The following is a 24295-nucleotide window of genomic DNA, read 5'->3' as shown; positions in this document are numbered from 1 at the left end:
TCCTCCTCCTCCTCCTCTTCCTCTTCCTCCTCCTCCTCTTCCTCCTCCTCCTCTTCCTCCTCCTCCTCCTCCATAGAAACTCCATGCTGATGCTGTCTTCTTCAGGAAGTCTTCCTTAATTACCCCAAACCAGGTCGTTCTTCCATGTCCTCATAAGAGATTTAATTTTACCTCCAACATTTTAATAGCTCATTACTTGTCTCTTTCACTAAGAAGGACCCTTCTTGAGGAAAAGGATTGCAGCTATTCATGTTTGTCCCAGTATCTGGAAAAGATAGAGGCATAGCTTCCAACACAAGGAATTCATTCAAAAACATTGGATCAGCTGGAATGCCACAAACACAGGTATTTATCACTGGACATGAAAAGAAGCATCTAAACCGCCTACCTGAAGACCTTCATTTGCACATGAAGAAACTGAAGTCTGGAGAAGGTCACTATTTTGCTCAATGGCTGTTATTAGCACTGGAAGCTGCAATTCGACTGTACTTTTTCTCACCTTATCCCTTTTGCCTGAGGTCTCCAAATGCAAGAGGATCTGGCATTCACAGGATCTCTCCTGTGAATTTTCACAGGAGAATTGTTTTATTGGAGTTGCCATTAACGCTTCCCCCAGTCACTGATAAGCGTTGCTTTCCCTTGGCCCCACAATAGTTATTCATCACAGAACACAACTATAGTCCCCTACTTGTTGCTTCTCTTTGGAAGTCACTTCCTCATCCTGCAGTCACTTTCTCTTTTTAGGGGGGCTGGGATCCTTTTAAGATATAGCCCATTAGCACTTGAACATCTACATGGGGATCAAATCCCTGCTGATATTGATTATTGGGTGACCTCCAGGGTATTTCAAGCTCAAGGATTTTGAGTTTGACTATCTAAGCATGTCCTGGTCCTAAACAGAAAGCTGTAAAAATGCTTCAGTAGAAAGGAGGGAGGATGACAGTGAGTAGAAAATTGGTTGCTAAAAAGAGACCTTAGTGTTTGTGGACAGGATATTAAGTCTGCATCTTGTACTATGAATAACCACTACGAAGACAACAATATGCAATGTATTAATTATTGAAACTGTGCTACTAATTGGTTTTGAAACTGTCTCATTGCTATTTTTTTCTCAATAAAATTATTTAAAAAAAAAAGAATTTAGGGCTGGTGAGATAGCTCAGCAGATTAAGTACCTGCTTAGGTAAGTGTAGGGACTGTGGTATGATACCTGGTGATGCATGCAATGTTGGCACCAGCCCAGGTGTGCTGAGCCCAGGACTGAGTGTGCATCTGGGAGTGATAGCACATATCTAGTAAAAAAGCAAACGAGAGAGAACTTAAAAATGGAGAGAAGAATAGTATGACAAATACAAAACACCTAGTCCTTACAGGCATACTCCATTTAACTTTGGTGTTCATAAATGTTAGAACTAATTTATTATTCAGATTGAGATAATTTTGAGAGTGGAAAAGAGAGTTATTAATAACAGTGGCACAAACATAAACCAAGACTTCCCTGAAAAAATTCAAGGCCTATAATTACGGCAAATAAAGCTTACCTGTATCCATGGCTCCAAGAATGTTCTAGACAAACCCCAGAAACTGGGCTTACATTTTAGATGAGCTTTTGTTCCAGAATTCTACCTCTTTTAGCCCCAGACTTATCCTGATCTATGTCTATCCAAATGCCACTCAATGTTCCAATTGTCTTGCTCTTGACCCTGGGAAAAATTGACTTCCTTAGATTTTGCTTTTAGACTGCATTTGACTGGATTTGTGTGAGTGTGTGTGTGAGTGTGTGTGTGTGTGTGTGTGTGGTTTCTGACTACAATGACTGCTTTGGAAACTATTTGGAACTCTGGGTTTCAGGTGGTCAGTAAGGGCTCAATTTTCATTTAAATACCTGAAATTATATTGTTAAATCCTAATTAGTTTGAGGGTTGGGAGGGTTGGGAAAGGTAAGTAGGGGATGCTCTGCCTTGCTTCTGCCTTCAGTTGAAGCAACTCATCACTGCTCTTTCAAGCATGATTTGCTAGTAGGCAGCTGAGGGATGCTCACCGGTAGTGTTGCCAGCCTGTGTCCAAACTCCTGTCTGGACAAAAGGAGCCCAGCTTTGCGTCTGTTATGGATGTGGCTATGGTAGAAGAATAAGGCCCCAGCGCTCTTTACATCTTAGTCAGTGCTTCTGGGAGACTAAACATGCTTTCACCTATTTTTCATATTTTGTTTAAGGGCTGGGGAGATAGGTCAGTAGAATAAGTGCCTGCCTAGCAAGCGTAGCGTCCTGAGTTCAATCCTTGAGAAAACCAGAACCCGAGATTCTACTTCATCTGCACCCTCATTTATAATTCAAAGAGACTATGCAATACAGTCTGCTGTGCTGTTGTTTTACATCTCTAAGTAGTGAGAAAATTTGCTATACAGAGGTCATTTTAACCACAGACTTGGCCCCTTTTCTTCTCGTCCACGGGAAATGTTACACCACTTAAGAAAGCTAAGACTAGAACTTTGTCTTTTTAATGTTAGATCCAGTTTTGTGCTTTAAAAATTCCATTATTTATATGCAGAATGCTGGGAGTTCCATTAAACACTTGTTCAATTCTTTGAACTAATTCAGAACTGCTCGGGAAGAAAAATAAAATGAACTTTTTTTTTCTAGAGTGTAATGAGGGCACTCAAATGAAAGGTCAATTTAAGGTTTTTAAGCTTTTTTTTTTTTTTTTTTTGTTTGTTTGTTTTTAACCTCCTTAATGCAATCCTGTGTGATGCTTTTTACATTTGCGAACTTAATCATGAGTTACAGAACTGCAGCACAGGGGGCTTGCATGAAGGACTTCTGTCTGCTGGTTAAGTACTGCTCATCAGAGGTCTTGCAGAGAAAATTAGATTGCCACTATTAGAAACAGTAGAATCGTTTATTTTTATCAAATTCTTGAGGCTTTGTCATAATGCCAATGTGTACCATCAGTTATCCACCTACTATAATTTATTATTCTGACCTTCTGTAGAAACACCATCAAGAGCCATCATTGATGATTATCCTTTAAAGTTTAAGGTGAAAATGATGATGACAAATAGAACTGCTACGTGTCTTTAAGCTTTTCTAAAATTGTTACCAATGACAGCATCATTTTGCAGTTATTTATTATACGTTCATTATAATATGATCATCTCACCTCTACACTATAAAATAGATATAGCTCCCCTGATAAACAAGAAAACATGCATAATATTGACTTTCTTATTTTGCCTTGGCTGCTGGGATACACAATGACTTCATGGCCAATATAAGCCTTAGTTTAAATTGCTGATACATTTTTAATTTCATGTTTTTACTAATTGGTACTTGTTTAATTTTCTTCAGTTTCTTTTGTGATTTTATTTTTATTGAGGCCTTTGTATTATAAATTATTACAATTTAGCAAGTGGGTGGTGGAATGCCATCTCTTCAACATTTTAGAAAAGGTTTTATTAAATTAAGCTAAAAATATTCACCATTTTCTTTTCACTTGAGGAGTAAGAAACTGTCCATATTGGATTGAAAAAATTTCCTCTTATCATTTTACAATTTAGTAGGTAGGAATATCCTACCTTTTATCTGTGTTGAAAAAAAATCATAAAAGTAGGATGAAAGGTACAAGAGTCTGGTTCTACCTAGAAAAACTGGAATTGGACCTGAGTGAAGAGAGGCAGTGACCGGATCGAGAGCACAAAGCCAAGAAAGCCACTGACATGTTCGGAGAGAAGCATGATGCTGCCTGCTGCGGCCAGTTCTGAGCCTTCCTGATGTGAAGTGGTCTCCCTGGTGCTCTCAGTAACCACGGAAATCCCATTCCGTGGTGGCATTACTTCTGGCTGAGTAGCTCTTTGGTCTATTTCTCTTTTTTATTGATTCTTTGAGCTGTTTCATATCCTTTAACAAATGATTTTTTTCTGTATTCAGGTGTACCAGGATCCCGAACAACCGGAGTTTACAAAGACACATACCCTTAGGGCCTAGTCAAATAGCAAGTAAGACAGTTGCGGGTTGGTATATCACATAACAGTAAGAGAACAGAGCAGGAACACCCACATCCCTCTTAGTGCCACTCAAACTTAGCTCTTCCGAAAGATTCTTCTCATCAAAACAAATACCTTGACTCCAAATTTCAGTATGGAGCTCCCAGTTTGTGTCCTAGGCTCTTAAACTATGGATTCGAGTAATAATTATTTTTAAGAATTTGATGAAATTAGAGAACTCCTTGTGTGTCTTTTTAAAAAGTTGAAATTTTCACTTATACATATTGTCACCTTAGCAACACAGACAGTGAGTCTGTAGGAGCCCTGAAGTTTATAAGAGATTTGCTTGTACTGATAACTTACGGTGAGGGCAACCAAGATCCAAAACAAGAAATAAAGAATATTTCTGGATGCTGTCAACCAACTACAGTAATATTCTTTTCCAGAAAGTCCTTGTCCCTTTGTTGTGGGAAATAAATTCTGAGGAAAGCTCTGTATTCTGGTGTTTTTAAGTGTCCCAACATGTTCTCAATCTGTGACAATTTTTGAAGCAGCCCCCAACCTGGAATTTAACCAACATTTTCTAGTTCTCAGATAAGGCAGAAACAAGTGTACTGAGAGTGATGTGCCTGGAAATTGCATCTGGAAGAGTGGCCATGAGGCCTGTTGGCCCATTTTCAGAGTGGCAGGTGTCTGGGATATGCTTCTGGGGACACTCATCTGTTTCATCCTGAGAGCTGGTTAGCTTCTCTTTTAGAGTGCGATTCAACACCCATTTCTCTGTTGCATCAAGAGAGACACAGTGGCTTAAGTTCACATTTTATCTGTAGCTTGAAATCTGTGTTTGATTTGCACTCTATTATATGATTCACGTATGTTTCCTCATTCTTTCTGTTTGGAATGCCATGTCCATCAGCCTCATTACCTCTGATAGAACTTTGAGCTCTCTTACATGTTTGCCAAATGTTACAAACTCATTCATGTCACTCTCATTTAAACAGGATGTTGTTATTGTAGCATCTGTTTTACAACTACTGCTCTGCTTCCTTTCCTACTTATTGGGTGCATGAGAAGCACAAGACAGCATTGCAGTTACTCTGGGGCTCGAATGTGTGGGTAACTGCATTGGACAAACATTGCAACCTCAGCACCCAAACACTCAGCACATTCCTTCCTGACACCAACAATAATGGAATGTCCTGGTGTTAATGAGGGGTTTCTACTGTGGGCTCTTGGACACTCTCCAAATTGTCACCACGAGCAAGGGCTGCTTAGATTTCGTGACATTGCTTTTGTCTTCAACTGAAGTCATATCTCCAGTTACTTTTTAGGATGACAAAATTGTATTTCTCATATCTGGCAGTCTTCAAAAAAAGAAAAAAACAAAAAGAAAAAGAAAAGAAGTGAAGCAATCAGATACTATGGAAACAAAATGAAATGGTACTCATGGTGTATATAAAAATTAATCCTAAACAAGAAACAAGAAAAAAAAAAAGTCATACGATTGTCCTGCTGTAATGTTGTATATGGTTAGATTCCAAATTTCTGTGTAAAAATGTGTAATTGTTTTTTTTCACATTCTATAGGGATTTAAATTTTAGAATATCCATAGTTGTTGGAAAATAGCAGTTCCGTTATATCTAAGGCCTTTGACATTCAGATAATGACGTTAAGCTCAACTGCCTCTGTTATTACAGGGTAATAATATCATTAAGCTTCTCTTCTGGATGTTTAATGACTAAAAGTTTGCAGATGAAAAATGAGGGAAATAGAGGAGCTACAATGATAGCTCATATTTTGGTCCTAGCTCCTTAAGGTCAGTGAGGACTCAGGACATAAGAAAATCTGAGCTCTGATACCCTGTAACTCAGTGGTGTTCCAAATTTTCTGATCACGGAGATTATGGGGTCACAGAGGAAAGTGATTGATGATGTATAGTGTGCCTAAGGAGAGCCAGCTAAAGAGAAAAAATTCTCTCAGGCTTTCACATAGAGCAAATTGGTCAAGCAATGGCCATGACTCATCCACATGGCTGACACTGACAAAAGATCTACAAGGTGCTACACATGGCTTCAGGGTATAACCTGAGGGGATTTGACTGACTGTGTCAGATGCAAAAGTTACAGTTTTAGTTATATAGGTCTTGCTTTAACTTGGTCTTAACCATCAGCAGAAAAGTATAACCACGAGGCATAAACAATAAAGCCATATTAGTATGCTGAGCTGTAAAAAGCTCAAGTCAACAACTTCTGACAGTTGCCAGTTTTGCTGATAACCCACTACTATTATGGACTATTGGTTTATATTGGGTTATTTTGCTGAATTCAGGTACCTACAATCTTTAGACTGGCTTCAAGTATGAAAAGGACCTTTAGAAACTTCTTCAAATATTGCTTCTCTAATTGCAGTAAAATACCCATATCTGATAAATCAAATATGTTGGGAGCCATGAAGCTAGGAAATGTATCAAATATGTGTGGGTGGGACTTGGCCCAGTGACTAAAGCAAACAAACTACCTCACTCCTGAGATGAACATCCTGTCTGGTTAAGGTTAGCTATCAGTTGCTAGGCAACCTAAGCTCATGCATCACTAACTTCACAAAAGTGTAACTAAAGAACCATTTTGCTGTAAAAAAAAGAGAGAAAAAATATGTATACACATAAGAGTTAGGATATAAATATATATATATAAATATATATATATATATATATATTTACTTTCTCTTAGTTCATTGAGAATAAAATATTTTACTAATATTGTTTAGACAAGATATCATATCTGCATCTTGTCCTCTGAATAACTACTGTGAAGACAACAATACGCAATGTATTAATTATTGTAACTGTCCTACTAACCTGTTTTGAAACTGTTGCATTGCTTCTTTATCTTTTTTTCCTCGTTAAAATGAATTGAAAAAAGAAAAAAATTCCTCCTAATTTTATGTGTCTCACAGATGTGTAGAGTTGATCATCAGAGGTATCATTTCTCAAGAGGAAGAATTTAGCTTTGGATCTATAGATAGGCAGAGCTGACAAAACCTTACAGATCCAAGGCCCTTGATTTTCAGAAGTGGCAATGTGATTTAAAAATGGAAGTAACTTGCCTGGAAAAGGTGTGGGAATAAGGAAGTTGATAGAGAAATAGATTCCCATAAGAACATAGCTTTCAGGCTAGGGAGTTAGCTTGGTGGTCTAAACGGCTGCTTGGCAAGTGCAAGGACCCAGATTCAGTCTTCATTACAGCATGCTGTGCTGGCCCTGGAACCCTGGGCACACAGTGTCAGCAGTAAAACCAGGCATGGTGGCAAACACCTGTAATTCTAGGGCTGGGAGGCTAAGACAGGAGGATTTCTGAGTCTGCGCTGTGCAGCAAGACCCTGTACCAAATAAATAAGTAAATGAATGAATGAATAAATAAAAGATCAAAAAATATATAAAGAACACAGTTTTAATTTTCTTAGGAATAACAAAGGTGAGAATCAGTGGCTTTAGTGCAGAATAGTTTAATGCATGATGAAAGATATAGGTCTAGGTTTCATCAGCACTTGGAAAGCCAGGTTTTCCAGTACCATTTATTAAAGAGATCATCCTTCCTTCCATGAAGATATTTGGCTTTCTTGTCAAAGATAAGGTGGTTGAGTGTGTTTGGATCTGTTTATGCATCTTCTAATGTGTTTCACTGATCCTCATGTCTGTCTTTTGAGAATACCATGGTTTTTTTTTTTTCCAATGGTAGATTTGTAGTATAATTTTAAGTCAGTGATTTTGATGTTCCATACTTTGCCTTCGTTGACCCAGAATTGCTTTTGCTATTCTAGGTCTCTAGTTTCCAGTAAATTTTAGCAATGTTTTCTCTAACTTTGAAAGGTATACTATTGTTGTTCTCCTTGGGATTGCATTAAATCTGTATAACAACTTTTGGAAGTGTGGTCCTTATCATTACGTTGGTTCTTCCTACCTAAGAACAAGGAATAGTTCTCATTTTCTAATATCCTCTTAGATTCCTTTTTTTTTTTTTCAGAGTACTGTAGCTTTCAATGTAAAGATCTCTCTCTTCCTTTGTTAGATTGATTTCTAAGTATTTCATTTTGTTTGGATGCCATTGTGAAAGGTGTGGTTTCCCCAATTTCTCTCTGGAATTTATTTGTGTACAAGAATACTATTGGTTTTTGAGTGTTGACTTTGCATGCAGCAATACTACCGAGTTTAGTTATTAAATATGGAGTTTTTGGTACTCTGTAGAGTATCATGCCATTTGCAAATAATGATAATTTGACTTATTCATTTCCTATCCATATTCTTTTTATTTCTATCTCTTGTCTAATTTCTCTGGCTAATGTTTCCAGCATTATATTGAATAGAAGTGGTGATAGTAGACATCCTTGTCTTGTTCCTGATACGATAGTAAAAGCTTTTAGTTTGTGATCATTTACTATGGCTGTTGGTTTATCATGGATGGATTTCATCAGATTGAGATAAACACCATGTATTCTAATTTTCTGTAGGACTTTTAAAGTCAAGAATAAGTGTTGGATTTTGTCGTTTTTTTTTTTTCTGTGTTAAATGAGATGATCATATGGTTTTTATCCTTGGTTCTGTTGATATGGTGCATTTCATTTATTGATTTACATATGTTGAACCATCCCGGCATCCAAGGGATGAATCCTACGTGATCATAGTGTGTAATCTTCTTGACAATTTTCACCATTCAGTTTGCCAGTCTTGTTGAGGACTTTTGCATCTATGTTCACTAAGGAGATTGGCTTGTTGTTTCCTTTTTTGTTGTAACATTTTCTGGTTTTGGTATGAGTATAATGCTTGCTTCCAGGAATGAATTTGAGAATATTGCTTCCATTTCCATTTCACTAAAGATTTTGAGGAGCGGTGTCATTAGGTTTTCTCCACAGATCTTGGAGAATTCAGCAGTGAGCCTTTCAGGATCTGTGACTTATTTTTTTTTGGTAAGTTTTTAATTACATCTTCAATTTTATTAATTGATATTGGGTCACTTAGAATTTTTATCTCTTCTTGATTTATATTTGATAATTCAGATGTGTCTGGGAATCTGTCCATTTATTCTATGTTTTCTTATTATTATATTTTTAATAATATCTTATTATTTTTCTATCTTATTATTTTATCTTTTCTATCTTATTCTATCTATGTCTTCTATCTTCTAGGAATCTGTCCATTTTTTCTATGTTTTCTATCTTATTAGGATACTTTGCATGTAGGTATTCTATAAAGAATATGCATTGATGCTCTTCTAGCTTTCTGCAGGATCTATTGTGATTTCACAATTTTTATTTCATTTCTTTCCTTCCTTGCTTCCTTCCATCTTTCTTTCTTGCTTTTTTGCTTTCTTTCTTTCTTTCTTTCCTTCTTTCTTTCTTTCTTTCTTTCTTTCTTTCTTTCTTTCTTTCTTTCTTTCTTTCTTTCTTTCTTTTTGCAGAACTGGAGATTGAACTCAGGCCCCTGTGCTTGTCAGGCAAGTGCTTATTCTACTGAGCTATCTCCCCAGCTCCTTCAATTTTCATTTCTAGTTGCATGGATTTAAGTCTTTTCTTTCCTTTTTAAGTAAAGTTGGCTAAAAGTTTGTCAATTTTATTAAATCTTTCAAAGAACCAACACTTTTTAAAAAATTATTTTTAAAGAATACAAATAATGATAGGAAAAAAACATTAGAAATGATACAGGATTTCACTAAATAAAACAATGGGAATTCAATAATGGTTGCTGTATTACATGAGGCTGTCTTTAAATTAGTTGTTCAGATTACCATGTATAAATGTATAAGATTCATTTAAAGAAAAAAATAACAAAGAAGTTATAAGGAATTTAAAAGAGGAAAAAAATCAGAGTTAAAAAAATTAAGCATTACCTGCTTCTTTCAAAAGACCAGAAGAAATTGACAGTACAATTATCTAAACTGTTCTGCATATATACCTATATGTTTTCCCCTTCTTTCATTTGTCCTTTTCATCATCCCAGATTTTCCTTCCCATTGAAAAATTTCTTTCCCTTTCACAGTATCTGCTGTACCTTTTAGATTTTCATTACTCTTTCTGGTTCTTACACTAGTGAGATAATACGATGTTTGCACATGTGGGCCTGATTTATTTCACTTGCCCGCATAGTCTCTAACTGCATCCATTTATCTACAAAAGGCTCAAATTTATCTTTTTATAACTGAATAATATTCCATTATGTAAAAATAACGTTTTTTAAAATGCATTCCTCAGTTAGTGGGTAGGTGGGTTGCTTCCAAGACTTAGCTATGACAAATTGCACTGCTATAAATATGGGTGCACATATATCACTGTGGTATGACAATTTCAGTTCTTTTGGAAAAATACCTAAGGGAGGAATAGCTGGTTTAAGTAGAACCGTCAATCCTAGCCTTTTGAGAAATCTCCCTGCCAATTTCCTTAATGCTTGTACCAGTCCAAACTCCCACCAAAAGTGGAGAAGTGTTCCTTTTTCCCTACAGCCTCTCCACAATTAGTTATTGGTTGACTTCTTGATGATTACCATTCTTTCAGGTATAAGATAGTATCTCAGTGTCATTTTTAATTTGCATCTCTTGAATGACCAATGATGTTGAACATTTTTCATATATTTATTTGCCATTTGTATCTCTTCATTTGTGAGGTGTATATTCATCTTAGCTATGCATTTTTGGATTGGGTCTTTGAATTTTGGAGGCCTGATCTATTTAAAACTCTTTATATGTTCTAGATAGGAGTCCTTTTTTCTGATGGATAGTCTGCTATAATTGTCTTCCACATGGTGGGTTTTCTTTTTACTCAATTGGTGCTTTCTTTTGATGTGCAGAAATTTTTCAAAAAGATGAGATCTCAATAATAACAATAAGCTTGTCTTCTGGATGGTTAACAACCTAAGTTTGCAGACCAAAATTAGAGAAAAAGGAGGGCTACAAGGAAAGCCAACATTTTGGCCCTACCCTTCTAAGGTCAATTAAGACTCAGGACATATGAGAACTTGTACTGTAACGTCATGTACCTCGGTAGTGTCCCAAATTTTCTGATCAAGAAGATAATGGGGCAAAGAGGAAAGTGATCGATGACGTAGAGTGGGCCTAAGGAGAGTCACATGGGGAGAAGACACTCTCTCAGGCTTTCACAGAGAGCACATAGGCCAAGCATTGGCCGTGACTCATCCACATGGCTGACACTGACAAAGGTTCTACAATCTGAGGTACAGGATCTCAAGATAAATCCTGAGGGCATTTCACTGACCTTGTCAGACCAAAAAGCTACAACTCTTGTTGCACAGGTCCTGCTTTACCTTGGTCTTAACCATCCAGTAGAAAAGTATGAAGATGAAATATAGGAAGTAAAGCCATGTTGTTATGTTGAGCTGTGGGGGACTCAGGTCAATAATTTCTGTCATTGCCAGTTAAACAGAAGACCCAATGATATTATGGGCTTCTGTACTCTTTTAGAATATTTTGCTGAGTTTACACACCTATAATATTCAACAACGGAACTTAAAAAAAATTGGGGTATAACTATGAATGTCCATTTTGTATCTGTGTATTCAAAGTGGTTGGGATAGATATATATTTGCATTCTCTTAATGAATAGAATGATTTTTTCTAATGGTGTTTGTAAGTAGGATCACAAGTCTGCATCTTGTACAGCAATTAACCACTGAGAAGAATGTATGCAGTGTATTATTTGTTGAAACTGTACTTTCGATTTGATTTGAAACTGTCTCATTGCTATATGTTTATCAATAAAACTTTGAAAAGGAAAAAAAAGATGAGATCTCAATTGTTGATTCTTTGAAGTATTTCCCATGCAGTTTGATTTTTGTTCAAGAACTCTTTACCTACCCCTGTGTCCTTAAGGTGTCTACCTATTTTCTCTTCCAGAAGATTAAATGTTTAAGTTTTAATATTAAAATATTTGATCCATTTTGACTTAGTAGTGTAGTTTTGTGCATGGTGATAAACATGAGTCTATTTTAAGCCTGTGCCATATGAAAGTCAGTATTTCCAGCAGTATTTATTAAAGAGGCTATCTTTCTTCCAATGAACAGAACCAACACTTTGATTCATTGATTCTTAGTATTGTTTTCTTATCATCAATTACATTATTTTCAGTTCTGATCTTTATAATTTCCTCCCTTTTATGAGTTTTGGGCTTGACTTGATCTTCTCTTTCTAAATATTTAGTGTTCAATATTAGGTAGCTCATTTGAGCTTGCTCTTTTTGTGATGGGGAAATTCAGTGCTAGAAGTTTCATTGCAGGACTCCTTTCCTTGCATCCCATAAATTGTGCTGTCATTGTTCTTAATTGCAGAAGGGGTTTGATTTTTTCTTTACTTTCATCTGTGACATATTGTTCATTCAGAAGGTTGTTATTTAATTTCCATGTGATTATGCAGTTTCGTGGTTTCTTTGACATTGATTTCCATGGCACTACGGTCTGGTAATTTACACGGGATAATTTGAATTCCCTTTCCATTTACTTAGGGATGTTCTATGAGCTAATATGTGATCTATTTTGAGGAAATTCCTGTGTGCTACTGAGAATATGTATTCCGATACTGTAAGGTGGAACACTCTGTAGATAATCTACTCCGTCCTTTTGTTCAAAGGTTGTGTTTATTTCTGATATTTCTTTGTTGACTTTTTGTCTAGTTCACTTGTGTATTTCTGACATTGGAATATTGAGTTCCTACATTACAGTTGTACTGATGCTTATCTGATTTTTATACCAATTAATATTTGTCTTATATAGTTGGGTGTGGTATTTGGTGAGTATATATTTATAATTGTTGTATCTTCCTCTTGGATTGTTCCTTTAACAAGTATGAAGCAAACTTCTTTATTTCTTTTAATCAGTCTTGGCTTGAAATCCACTTGTTCTACAAATAGAACAATTACTCCTACTTTTTCCTGATTCCTGTATTATGGAGTACTGTCTTTGATCTTTTGACTTGCAGTGTATGAACTTCTTTTTGAGTTAAATGTGTTTTTTATATGCAACATATGGTTGGGCATTGGTTCTTCTTTTTAATTTTTTTATGCACTTGGTACAGAGTCTCCCTATATAGGTCAGATTTGTAGTGATCCTCTTATTTTCAGCCTCACCAGTGCTGGAACTATAGCTGTGCACCACCATGCCTGATCTTGGTGGTCGGCTCAGCATGCCCAGTGGCAGGGCTGTCATGGTATATGCCAGGGATTGAACCCAGGTCCCTGAACTTGCCTAGGCAGGCATTTATTCTATTGAGCTATTGGTTCTTGATCAATTCTGCCAGTCCTTTTTTTTTTTTTTCTTTTGATTGCTGAATTAAGACCATTTACATCAATGGTTGTAACCGATATGTATTGACTTATCCCTATGTTATTTTCCTGCAGTAAGTTACCTTTCTTTCCTATTTATTTATTTATTTGTGGTACTGGGCATTGAACTCAGGACCCTGAGCTTGCCAGGCAAGTGCTTATTCTTCTGAGCTATCTCTCTGGCCCCTTTCCTCTCTATTTAACTGTTTGCATTGGCTAGTGAGTTAATCTATTGGTGTTTATGAAATTATAGTCTTCATGATCTTCTTTTGAATGTCCTTAGAAACACTTTAGAGTGCTGGCTAGGTGGTCACAAATTTCTTCAAATGTTATTTATCATGGAAATATTTAATTTATCCATCAATTTTGAAAGACAATTTCACAGGAAAGAGCAACCTGGGTTGGACTGTTTTCTCTTGGGGTTTAAAACATTTACTCTGGGCTTTCCTGAATTTATGAATTTGTGTTGAAAATTTTCTGCTGTTCTTTTGATGGGCTTTCCTTTATAAGTGATTTTTTTCTTTTTTCTAATAGCCCTTAGTATTCTGCTCTTGTGTTGAATTTTTGAAATCGTGGTTATGATATCCCTTTTTGTGGATTTCTTTGTGTCATGACTACATGGAATTCTATATGCCTGACTTATCAGGCATATAGGAAATCAGGCATATCAGGAAAAACATCAAATTGTTTTTCCATGCTTGGAGAGTTTTCTGCCTTTACTTCTGTGAACAGGTTTTTTTTTTAATGCTGCTTACTCTATCTCCTTTTTTTATTTTTAAAAATCTTATGTTATTCTTCTTTGCCTCATCTAACAGCTGTTGAATTCATTTTTGAGGTCACTTTCTCTTTTTATGAAGTCTTTCTTGATTGCTGCCTGAAAACCTGTTATCTAGATCTGACCTTCTATCCTCACATTGGCTGATCTTCTGCATATATTTTCAATACAAATTTTAATCTCCTGGATATCTGTTTGAATCTGTTTTTATTGATTACATTTATTTTCTATGTTAGGTATTCATAGTTTTCTAAACTCCTTATTTTTAAAAATCTGTATCCACTCTAGATTGCCTAACCATATCCTTCATTATAATTATTCTCTGTTTAGTTATCTAAGAAATTAGTTCTGATTTGTTTTTTTCTAGAACCTCATTTATCTGCTTTGTTATTTCTGCTATTACAATTTTAGAAATTTCCGGTGTGTGGCTTGTCATTTGTTCCATATCACTGACCTCTGGGTTTGCCTTGGGTGAGTTAGAGGTCTGGGATTACATCTTGATTCCATGTCTTTTCATTTTATATTTTTAAAAACTTATTTTCTGGGGCCAGGGAGATGGCTCAGTGGAATAAGCTCTTCCCTGGCAAGCGTGAGGACCTGAGTTCAATCCCTGGTTCTGAAAAAAAAAATTCTGTGCTGATGCTTATAAGTTGCTTATAATGTTAAGTAGCTTTATTATGAGTACTGAGGACTACTTATGATGTGACTACTTTTCAGAGATGTCTTCTACGAATAGGTTGGATTTTGTTTTTGACTGTTGCAAGATTTTAAGTCTTCAGTTTATTAGGGATGAGAAGTTGCCTCCTATTTCACCTGGCCCCTGATTCTTTGACACTGGGCTATAGTATTGTTTATAACTCTCAAAAATGTCAGTCTTGACGTACAAGGAAGAACAACTGATTAGAGCAACTACGTCACTTTGGGTAATGTAGTACAATCAGTAACAATAATAGGATTTAGGGCAGTCTAGAAAATGACAAACTATGGTAAATATTAGTTTGCCACCATTAACCATATGAGCAAGATTTGTATTTATGTAAAAAAACATAAAACAAACCAGAAATTTATATACATTAAGTATCCCCCCCAATTGGGCATTCTTTAGCCTTTGGTGAGAAAATTTAAAAGAGTATTATGTAGAATCACTCATTTCATACTTAATTTATTTCACTTATGTCATTATATATTTTTTCATATTCTTGAAAATATAATTTTGAAAAATTTCCCTCCATGAGAGGAGAACTATAGTAGATTTTTTTATTGTCTAGTTTTAAATGATTCATTTTAGGGTCTCACAGCTGCTTTAATCCACAATGATTGGATTAGGTGGCAGAAAGAAAACTGGTACCTTTAGTTAATTCAGAAATAAAACCTGCTACACACACACATTCACACACTCTTCTTTGATGTAGTAGATGCTGTGATGTGCTACCTAGGTCCACCATCTCCCTCAAGGTGAGACATCTCTTTCTCCAGCCTTTGAAAGCATTGATGGTTGACAGCATCCAGTGGTTTTCTCTTTGGGAACTGCCTTTGGTTGAAGAAAACCACTTCATCTGTATGCAGTGGCTGCTCAATGTGGTTCATAAAGGTCTGGCTGCCTGGGCTTCATTTGAAACAACTTTAGGGAGCCACCCCAGCTCTGTGCCCTTTGAGCAGACACCTGAAGCATTTGTGGTGATTGCATAATGCTTTCACTTTCCCCTGGGGTAGCTTTGCCCTCCTCCCACACTTCTAGTTGATGATGCCAGTATAAGCTTTAACAGACTTTCTGCCTACAAATCTCAATCTTACGATCTATTCCCAGAGAAATTCTACCTGTAACACTTGCGGCCAAGAATTATTATTATTATTTTTTTAAAAAACCTTTCCATGCTGGAAGTTCCATTGGGAATGCTTAATAGCTTTACATTGAAATAAACAGTAGCGCTTGAAAAGCTTATTCAGTAAGACCTTGGTTTTAGGTAAATATGATACGATTTTCTCAAAGGTCACTGTTGTAAATTCCAGGATTACTAAGAGTGATGAGATTGGTTACAGACAGTTTCCCTTCCTCTCCTATTATCCCATGTGTGTTCTACCTGGGTCACGTTCTTCTTCAGATAGGGAAGAGCTATGCTTTCATTCATCATGCTTATGTTCCCTGAAATGAACCACCATTCTCCAGACCCATTTGAGTTGGCATTTTTACTATGGAATTATATATTCAAATTAAAACAGCCCACAGGCAGTAGAGGTGCATTCTGCAACCTAACAGTGAATCTTTGAGTTAGTACCAGATTTGATAGTGTTAATGGATGCTTCAAGCTCTTTTGGTAAAATCCTCCACCACAATGATCTACAAGATGGATGTGCTCTTGACATGTGGCCTGATGTAATGTGCAGAGGTTCTAAATCTCTTTGAAAGCTTCTTTAGGAGTCATGTTTGGCATATACCTTTATGGTTATGGGAAAATGTAGCCCCATTAACAAAATTTACCTTACAGAATAGCAATGCCCTGGCAGCTTGCAGATGGCTGGCACATTGGGTCTTCTTTGCCCAGCTAAAGGACACACTTCAGTTTTGCCAGCTGGTTGCAGCAGGTGCGCCAGCAGTGGCATTGCCCTGGGTGCATGCTTTGGCATGCAAACTCTCGGCTCTCCTTTAATAGTGCTAGCTTCATTGCACTCATGGCTTTTATGAAGACCTGCCAGGTTTTCAGGGCAGCCTCTGCTCATGCATAAGTAACCCAATAATGCTTTCTTCTATTGTTAATAGTTACTTGCTCTCTGATGTTCCTAATGTGACACCTGTGCCTGTATTCAGGTTTCTACCTCATAATCACATTATGTCATCCAGTTTTATGATTGAAGGGTGACAGCCGCAACTAAGTTAGGAGATGCTGTGGGGTTTGTGACGGCAATGTTTTATTTATTATATATCTGTTTTGGAGAAGAGATCTTAAAGGAATTATTCTGTGGGCCCCCACCAGCATGGAATTTCACAGGTGTGGTCTAAAAGTAAAAATGAGTGAAGCTTTTGAAAGCACCATAAGCTGCAGTACATTGAGGATAATGCTGAAAGGCAGGCACAGTAGCCTCACCTACTGCACACTAGGTGCACTTTTAAGTCCTGGGCTGCACTAGGAGCCTTCATGGTGGAGGAAAATAATAGATAACCAAAATTTAGTAGGAAGTCATTCTTAATAAACATGAGCTATCATTGTAGTTGATCTAGAATATTTTTTAAACCTCTTCTAAATTTTGCTTTACATTGATGTACCACTTCCTTTCAATGTTTAGTAAAACAGACATGCAAAAACATACATATTTCAGACAGGATTTATAGTGTAGTCGTTGAAATGGATTTAATAAGGATCAAGTTTGGGAGAGGTATTTACAGTGGAGTTTTGTAGAGAAATGAAGAATCAGCTTACATGTGGTACCCAAGTGAACCTGAACTGCTCCTACAGCTCTCAGAGGGAGAGAAGCCTTGATACCCCTGGTGGGTTTGGTGAGTTGATTCAAATGTGTTCACCGTGACTAATGTAGCCTATTGGGCCAGGGCACAGATGGGTATTTCAATCACCAAGAAAGACACATCTCCATTTAGAGCAGAAAAAACTCACAGGAGAACTATGTAGTGGTTAAAACTTAAATGTTCATCTAGAATGTCGATGTGATAAAATTTGCATAAAAAGATGAAGAAATACATCACCTATATACCTAAAATGGAATGAAAATAGTTAGCTACGATATCACTTGGAGTCCTATTTGAGAAATCTTTGGCCAGGGGTGATCAGAGGACACAGGGAAGTATGTGGTCTGTTCCTAGTGCTGATTCTCAATCATCCTCTTGCCTAGAGGACCTGGCCCATTTACAGGTGCTAACAGCAGAGGTCCCAGCTGGGGACAAAATGTGACATCCAAAGGGGTTGCAGTGAGAGTTTATAGTCAAGGCTGAGAGCAAACACTGGCAGCAAGCAATAGCAGGGGAGCCAAGAAAATTAATGAGGGCTTCACAGGAAGGGGTATGGACCCAAGGGAGGATGAATTTAAAATTATAAGTCCTTGGGAACCATCCAGAAAGGCAGTTTCACTATCGAAGTTTGTTCCGGGCCAGATCACAGGGTGAAACCTCACAGACTTCAGCATGTCAGAGGGCAGAGGTGGGAACAATTCTCTGGGGGAGTGACACAAGTTCTGATTGTAAGGACACCACACCAGAAATGCAAGGCTGGCATCCAGTTAGGAAACTAACAGTGGTTGTGTTGTGCAGAGATCATCACTTCCGAGAACACCGGGCTTCTGCTTCTTACATACGCAGGTACTCTTTGAACACCATTTCTGTAGATAAACGTGCTCTTGATGGAGGGATGGACCTCCTAGCAAATAGCCAATTTGGTCTAAATGAGTCATCTAATGATTCTCAAGTCACATACTCAGTAGTATAAGCAGATAAAATCTGAATTATTTTTTTTTACTACACTACTCACACTTTAATCTTTTCCATTGGTCCTTGGGATGCCTAGTGGCTCATTTAGTTTGCATTTGTTTCCATTATTCTTGTAAGGAGTAAATCTCTCTGCTCTAGAGCATAAGATTCTCTTTTAAAATCAGATCAATATGTTTAACGGGTTTTTAGAATGGGTACATATGATCAATGCATAATTTATCACAGAATTGCCTGTGCGCATATTTTCTCTTGAAATACTTTTTTCTCTTTTTATACTTTGTTTGGAAACAGCATCACTTTAGGTATGCATATGGATAATATGCAAAGTAATCAGAGAATTAATGATTTATAGAAAAAATATTAAATTGGCTGCAAAATGAGAAGAAATTCTTCTAAAATTTTGTCACATACGATGCTCTCCTATTGTATGTAACCTCAAACAGACTGGTGATATAAGAAATGACTATATCATTTATGGTATTTGATGATATGTAATAATTATCAGTAGCAGCATACACATGTCCACATGGGAGAGTTTAGAGAAGATGCAAACCATCTAAGCAAAGTTAGAATTAATGACATTCAATATGAAGTTTGTTCATGAGCCTCCTGGCAGTCAAGTCAAAATGGGAAGATCTCTCCTGCATGCTGTGCTCCCCTTTTTGATGGGTACTTGCAGGTAGAGTTTTCCTGCCATTGAAATCTGGGCAGTGCAGCAGGTAAAACTGCCTGCTTTGGATTCAGTAGAAGTAATTTTAAGTGCTAAATTTCTCACTGCTTAATATGGATCCCTGGATCAATGATTTTTAACTCCAAAGACTCATTGTCTTCATCAGAAAAATAGGTACAGCAAAACTTATTCTTTATAGTAGCTGAGAAGTTTAAATTAGAAAATGCATGTAAGTTATTTAAGGCAGAGCCATTTGGTACTGACTAAATAATTGTTAGTTTAAAGGTCTGCATCACATAGGGAGCACACCAACCAGAAAATTCTCTTGCAGGTGTGATGCAATAAAGGGAATTCTATGGATTAGCTTTGAATTGTCCCCTGAATGGCTCTTGCTCAGAGGTAGGGCCTCATTGGAGTATGGAAGATCACGTGGCGTGTGCCCAGGAAGGGTAAATTCATCCCTTCTCTCTGTCTGCTCATGGCCTCCATGTGGTGACGGACTCACCTCCACCCATTCTGCCATACCATTTTTGTCTTGGAGCCAGTTAACCAGGGACTGAATCCACTGTAACTGTTAGCTCAATAAACCTTTGCTCCCTTGTATTGTGAGTATTGGGTATTTTGCTCCAGCATCAGGAAAGTGACTAATATAGGGGATGCAGGAATAATAGAAGTACTCATTTAAAAGCAGCATGAAAACTTTATATGTACAAAACATGCAATTTTTGTTCTTTGAATGTTTTGGTACAATGAAAAGGAATCCAAAATTAATACTCTGGGCTTATGATAATTAATACCTGCTTCTAACTTTGTATTCTAGTTTCAACATTGGATATATATATATATATATATATATATATATATATATATATATTGTTTCATGAATGCTTTCTTGGTAAATGATTCAGCTTACAAACAAAAGTGCTCAACAAAACTTGACTTCTGTTTACAAACTCCTTATTGGGTGACACACAAGAATACATCCATCTTCCTCACAGAAACATAACCACAAATGCAAATGCAAACACAGATATCTTACCCCCAAATTATAAAACAAATTAATTTCATAAACCAAAGCACTGCTAGGACAATCACCAGAACTTCCTGTCCTTATTCTGTAGGGACTGGAGCCTACTCTGCTGTGCATATCATATCTGTTGCTATAAATGTTGTTCTGGGACATCTGACACCACTTTAATGTTATTGCTACTTCCTTCTGCAATTTGTTTTGCATTGTGGAGCATCCAAAAATGACATTTCTGGGCTCACTTTTCTATGCAGTTCTGCCAGTAGAGCCAGCCTGCTACTGAGTGACACCTCATGTCAGATTCAGAGGCAGAAGAGAGGTTATTATTCTTGTGAGGCAAGTGCAGCCATAACAGATGGTCCCATGTGCAGTTTGAAGCCCCACTTCGGGGTCTAATATAAGCTCCTGAGTGACCATCACCAGCTCACGCAGTAACTGGATAAGCCTCTAAGCCTTGTGTACAAATCTATATCTAGTGTGAAGTCCCATTTTTTCCATGTGACTTTCTGAAACAAATTCTTTTGCTTACCATATTCTCTAGCTCACTCAAGGATATCATGATAATAACTCCTATATCTCCTTTACATGTCATCCTACTCTAGAGACCTGACCTTAACTCATGGTACACCTTTGGGCGTCACTAGTTATTTTACAGTCACTGAATTCACCATATGCACTCCAGATTTGGTACAAAGGAGATGATTGTTGAGTCTTATAGAAAAATCCAGGTGAGCTAGCCACTCTGGGCACTCCTGAAGCATGACTCCAACAAGCACACCATCCCCTTGAATCATAATTGCTGGTTTACTGATCTGCCTGAAGGTTTGGTGACTTCTCTGACTCTGTGGTTTGTGTGTATTTGTCCCCCGAAAGCCTCATGCAGTCATTGAGGTGCAGTTCTACATTTTGTGATTAATTCATGAGTCAAGGCTGGGATTATGGGTCTGAGTACTGCTGGGATTATGGGTGTGAGTGCTACACCCAGCACGGGGCAGACAGCCTGAATGTAACTTAAAAGAGACAGAGAGACAGACTTGCTTTCTGTTGCCATTGTTGCTGCTGCTACTCCATTTTGCTCTCTTGCTCTTTGTTGCCTCCGTGAATGGTTGCTCTCTACCATGTGCCACTCTGCCTTGGAGTCTGCTAAGTATGAAACCTCCAGTAACTGTGAGCTACATAAACTTTTCCTTCCTTAATTTTGAGTGTTGGGTATTTGTCCCCACAATGAGAGAAGAGTAACTGAGACAAAGTGGTAATGAATTTTTGTTGAGTGAGTTCTGGTTAAAATATCTGCCTTTTCTTCACATTGTAGTCTGCCTGGCTGGGATTTAAGTTGACTGCCTTTTGCCTGGGTTCTGGCAATTTGCCTTTTTTCCCTTTCAGAAGCACACAATGCTTTGGGATGAGTCCTGGGAGTGCTGAATAGTTTTGCTGTCTGCTCTTGTATAAAATCTCTATTTCCTGACTAAGTATCATTGTTGGACTTATTAGGTGGTAGGCATAAAAGCTGTGGCATAAGCAGCCTACTCAGCTGAGCTGGCCTAAACCAACTTCTCTTCCTTTAGTTTTACATTCCTTCTATGGCATGTCATGCCTTAAACTCAGAGAAATCACCACTTAGCTGTCAATCCAATATTTGAGCACAAAGACTTTCATTCATTCAGCAAAAGATTTACAGTGTGGCTATGCTCCAGGTAATGTGCTAAGTCCTTGTGGGGGGGTGGCACAGGGATTCCAGGGTGGATGAGTCCTCATTCCTGTCAGATAATTGACTGATGTCTAGTGGAGAGGACAGGTTGAGGGTTGTGAGTACTGTGACAGAGGGAAGGATTGGCCAATCAGTGTGGTAGATGGTGTGAGAGGGAGATATTGGCCAATGAGTGAGGTGGATGTTGCAGTCTAGAGGAGCAATAAATATGGTGGGTACTCTGACAGGAAAGTGCTGAGGACTAGAGAAGGCACAGGCAGCATCCAGCCCAGAGAATTACAGGGATAATTTTCACAATGTGTTGAGCATAATGACTATTTCCAATGTTTGACCAATGGTCATCATCATCATCATCATCATCATCATCATCATCATCATCGTTATTTTTTTAGACTTATCATATTTGTGATTTCTGCCTTCCAAGACAATGTCTGTACTTTTCTTTCATAGCACATATTAGCAACTATAGACTTCAGGTTCCAAAAAAATAATGCCTACAGCTCAATGATTTCTAGGGCATTAACCCACTTTTATTTTTAAAGAATACAAAATAGTGACAGGAAAAAAAAACCCATTAGAAATGATACAAGATTTCACTAAACAATGTAATAGGAATTCAACAATGTATTACATGATGGTATCTTCATATTAGTTGTTCAGATTATAAGATATAAACATAAAAGCTTTTCTCAGATGCTGGAGCCTGAGTAGTGTTGCCATTACTCTGCAGAGAGGACTGTTAGTATTGGTGAAGTCAAAGTTAGGACTGGAGGCACTTTGCTGTCTTCAGTGAAGTTGAGGGTATAAAAATGCAGAGCAATGAGACCTTTAACTTGGAGAAGCAGAACCAGACTCCAAGGACGCATCATCAGCATCACCACCAGCAGCAGCCACCACCGTAGCTGCCGCTACCAATACCTGCCAATGGGCAACAAGCCATTTGCCAAAATGAAGGTTTGACTATTGACCTGAAGAATTTTAGGAAACCAGGAGAGAAGACTCTTACCCAATGTAGCCTCCTCTTTGTGGGCAATCTTCCTCCTGATATCACTGAAGAGGAAATGAGGAAACTATTTAAGAAATATGAGAAAGCAGGAGAAGTTTTCATTCATTAGGATAAAGGCTTTGGTTTTATCCACTTGGAAACATGAACCCTTACAGAGATTGCCAAAGTGGAGCTGGATGATACGCCTCTCCGTGGAGAACAATTGCATGTGCACTTTGCCTGCCACAGTGCATCCCTGACAGTACGAAACCTTCCTCAGTATGTGTCCAAAGAACTACTGGAAGAAGCCTTTTTTCTGTGTTTGGCCAGGTGGAAAGGGCTATAGTCATTGTGAATGATCAAGGAAGACCCTCAGGAAAAGGCATTGTTGAGTTCTCAGGGAAGCCAGCTGCATGGAAAGCTCTGGACAGATGCAGTGAAGGGTCTTTCCTGCTAACCACATTTCCTCAGCCTGTGACTGTGGAGCCTATGGACCAGTTAGACAAAGAAAAGGACTTCCAGAAAAGCTTGTTAGAAAGAACCAGCAATTTCACAAGGAGCGAGAGCAGTCACCTTGATTTGCACAGCCTGGCTCCTTTGAATATGAATATGCCATGCACTGGAAGGCACTTATTGAGATGGAGAAGAAGCAGCAAGATAAAGTGGATCGCAACATCAAGGAAGCCCATGAGAAGCTGGAGTTGGAGATGGAGGCTGCTTGCCACGAGCACCAGGTTGTACTGATGAGGCAGGATTTGATGAGATGTCAAGAACTTCAGAGAATGGAAGAGCTGCATAACCAAGAGGTCCAAAAATGAAAGCAACTGGAGCTCAGGCAGGAAGAGGAGTATAGGTGCTGTGAAGTAGAAATGCGACAGCAACAAGAAGAGATGATGCAGCTACAGCAGGAAGGATTCAAGGGAACCTTCTTTAATGTGTGAGAACAAGGGATACGGATGGGCCAGATGGCTATGGGAGGTGCTATGGGCATAAACAACAGAGGTGCCATGCCCCCAATCCAGCGCCAGCTGGTTCCCCAGCTTCTCCAGGACCTGCCACTATGATGCCCGATGGAACCTTGGGATTGACACCACCAACAGGTGAATACTTTGGCTGCTACAATGAAAGGAATTGGAGCAATTGGTGGAACTCCTCCTGCTTTCAACCGTGCAGCTCCTAGAGCTGAATTTGCTCCAAACAAACATCACTGATACTAAAAGTTTCAGTGTCTAATTTCTGGAAACCCTTAAAAGAAGAAACCATTTTGGATTGCCCAGAATTCTACCTTAAAAAAGTGTTAGGGATTCCTCCCAATAGTTAGGTCTTCCCTGCCTGTACTACTCCAAGGGAGCATGCTGGGGGCAGAGGGCAAGGGAGGGCTGACATTTAACAAAT

General features: G+C 37.9%; 2 pseudogenes; one reads left to right on the top strand and one right to left on the bottom strand.

Annotated features, from left to right (window-relative positions):
- LOC101569809 overlaps positions 1-22293 on the bottom strand; it is a 27653-nt pseudogene extending 5360 nt beyond the window's left edge.
- Positions 22294-22724: 431 nt separating this feature from the next.
- Positions 22725-24111, top strand: LOC101569413 (annotated as a pseudogene).
- The last annotated feature ends 184 nt before the right edge of the window (positions 24112-24295 follow it).

The sequence above is a fragment of the Octodon degus genome, unplaced genomic scaffold (assembly GCF_000260255.1).
Source record: "Octodon degus isolate 3935 unplaced genomic scaffold, OctDeg1.0 scaffold00018, whole genome shotgun sequence".
NCBI classification, from domain to species: Eukaryota; Metazoa; Chordata; class Mammalia; order Rodentia; family Octodontidae; genus Octodon; species Octodon degus.
Note: the sequence above shows the minus strand (reverse complement) of the source record. Positions and strands in the feature narration are given on the sequence as shown.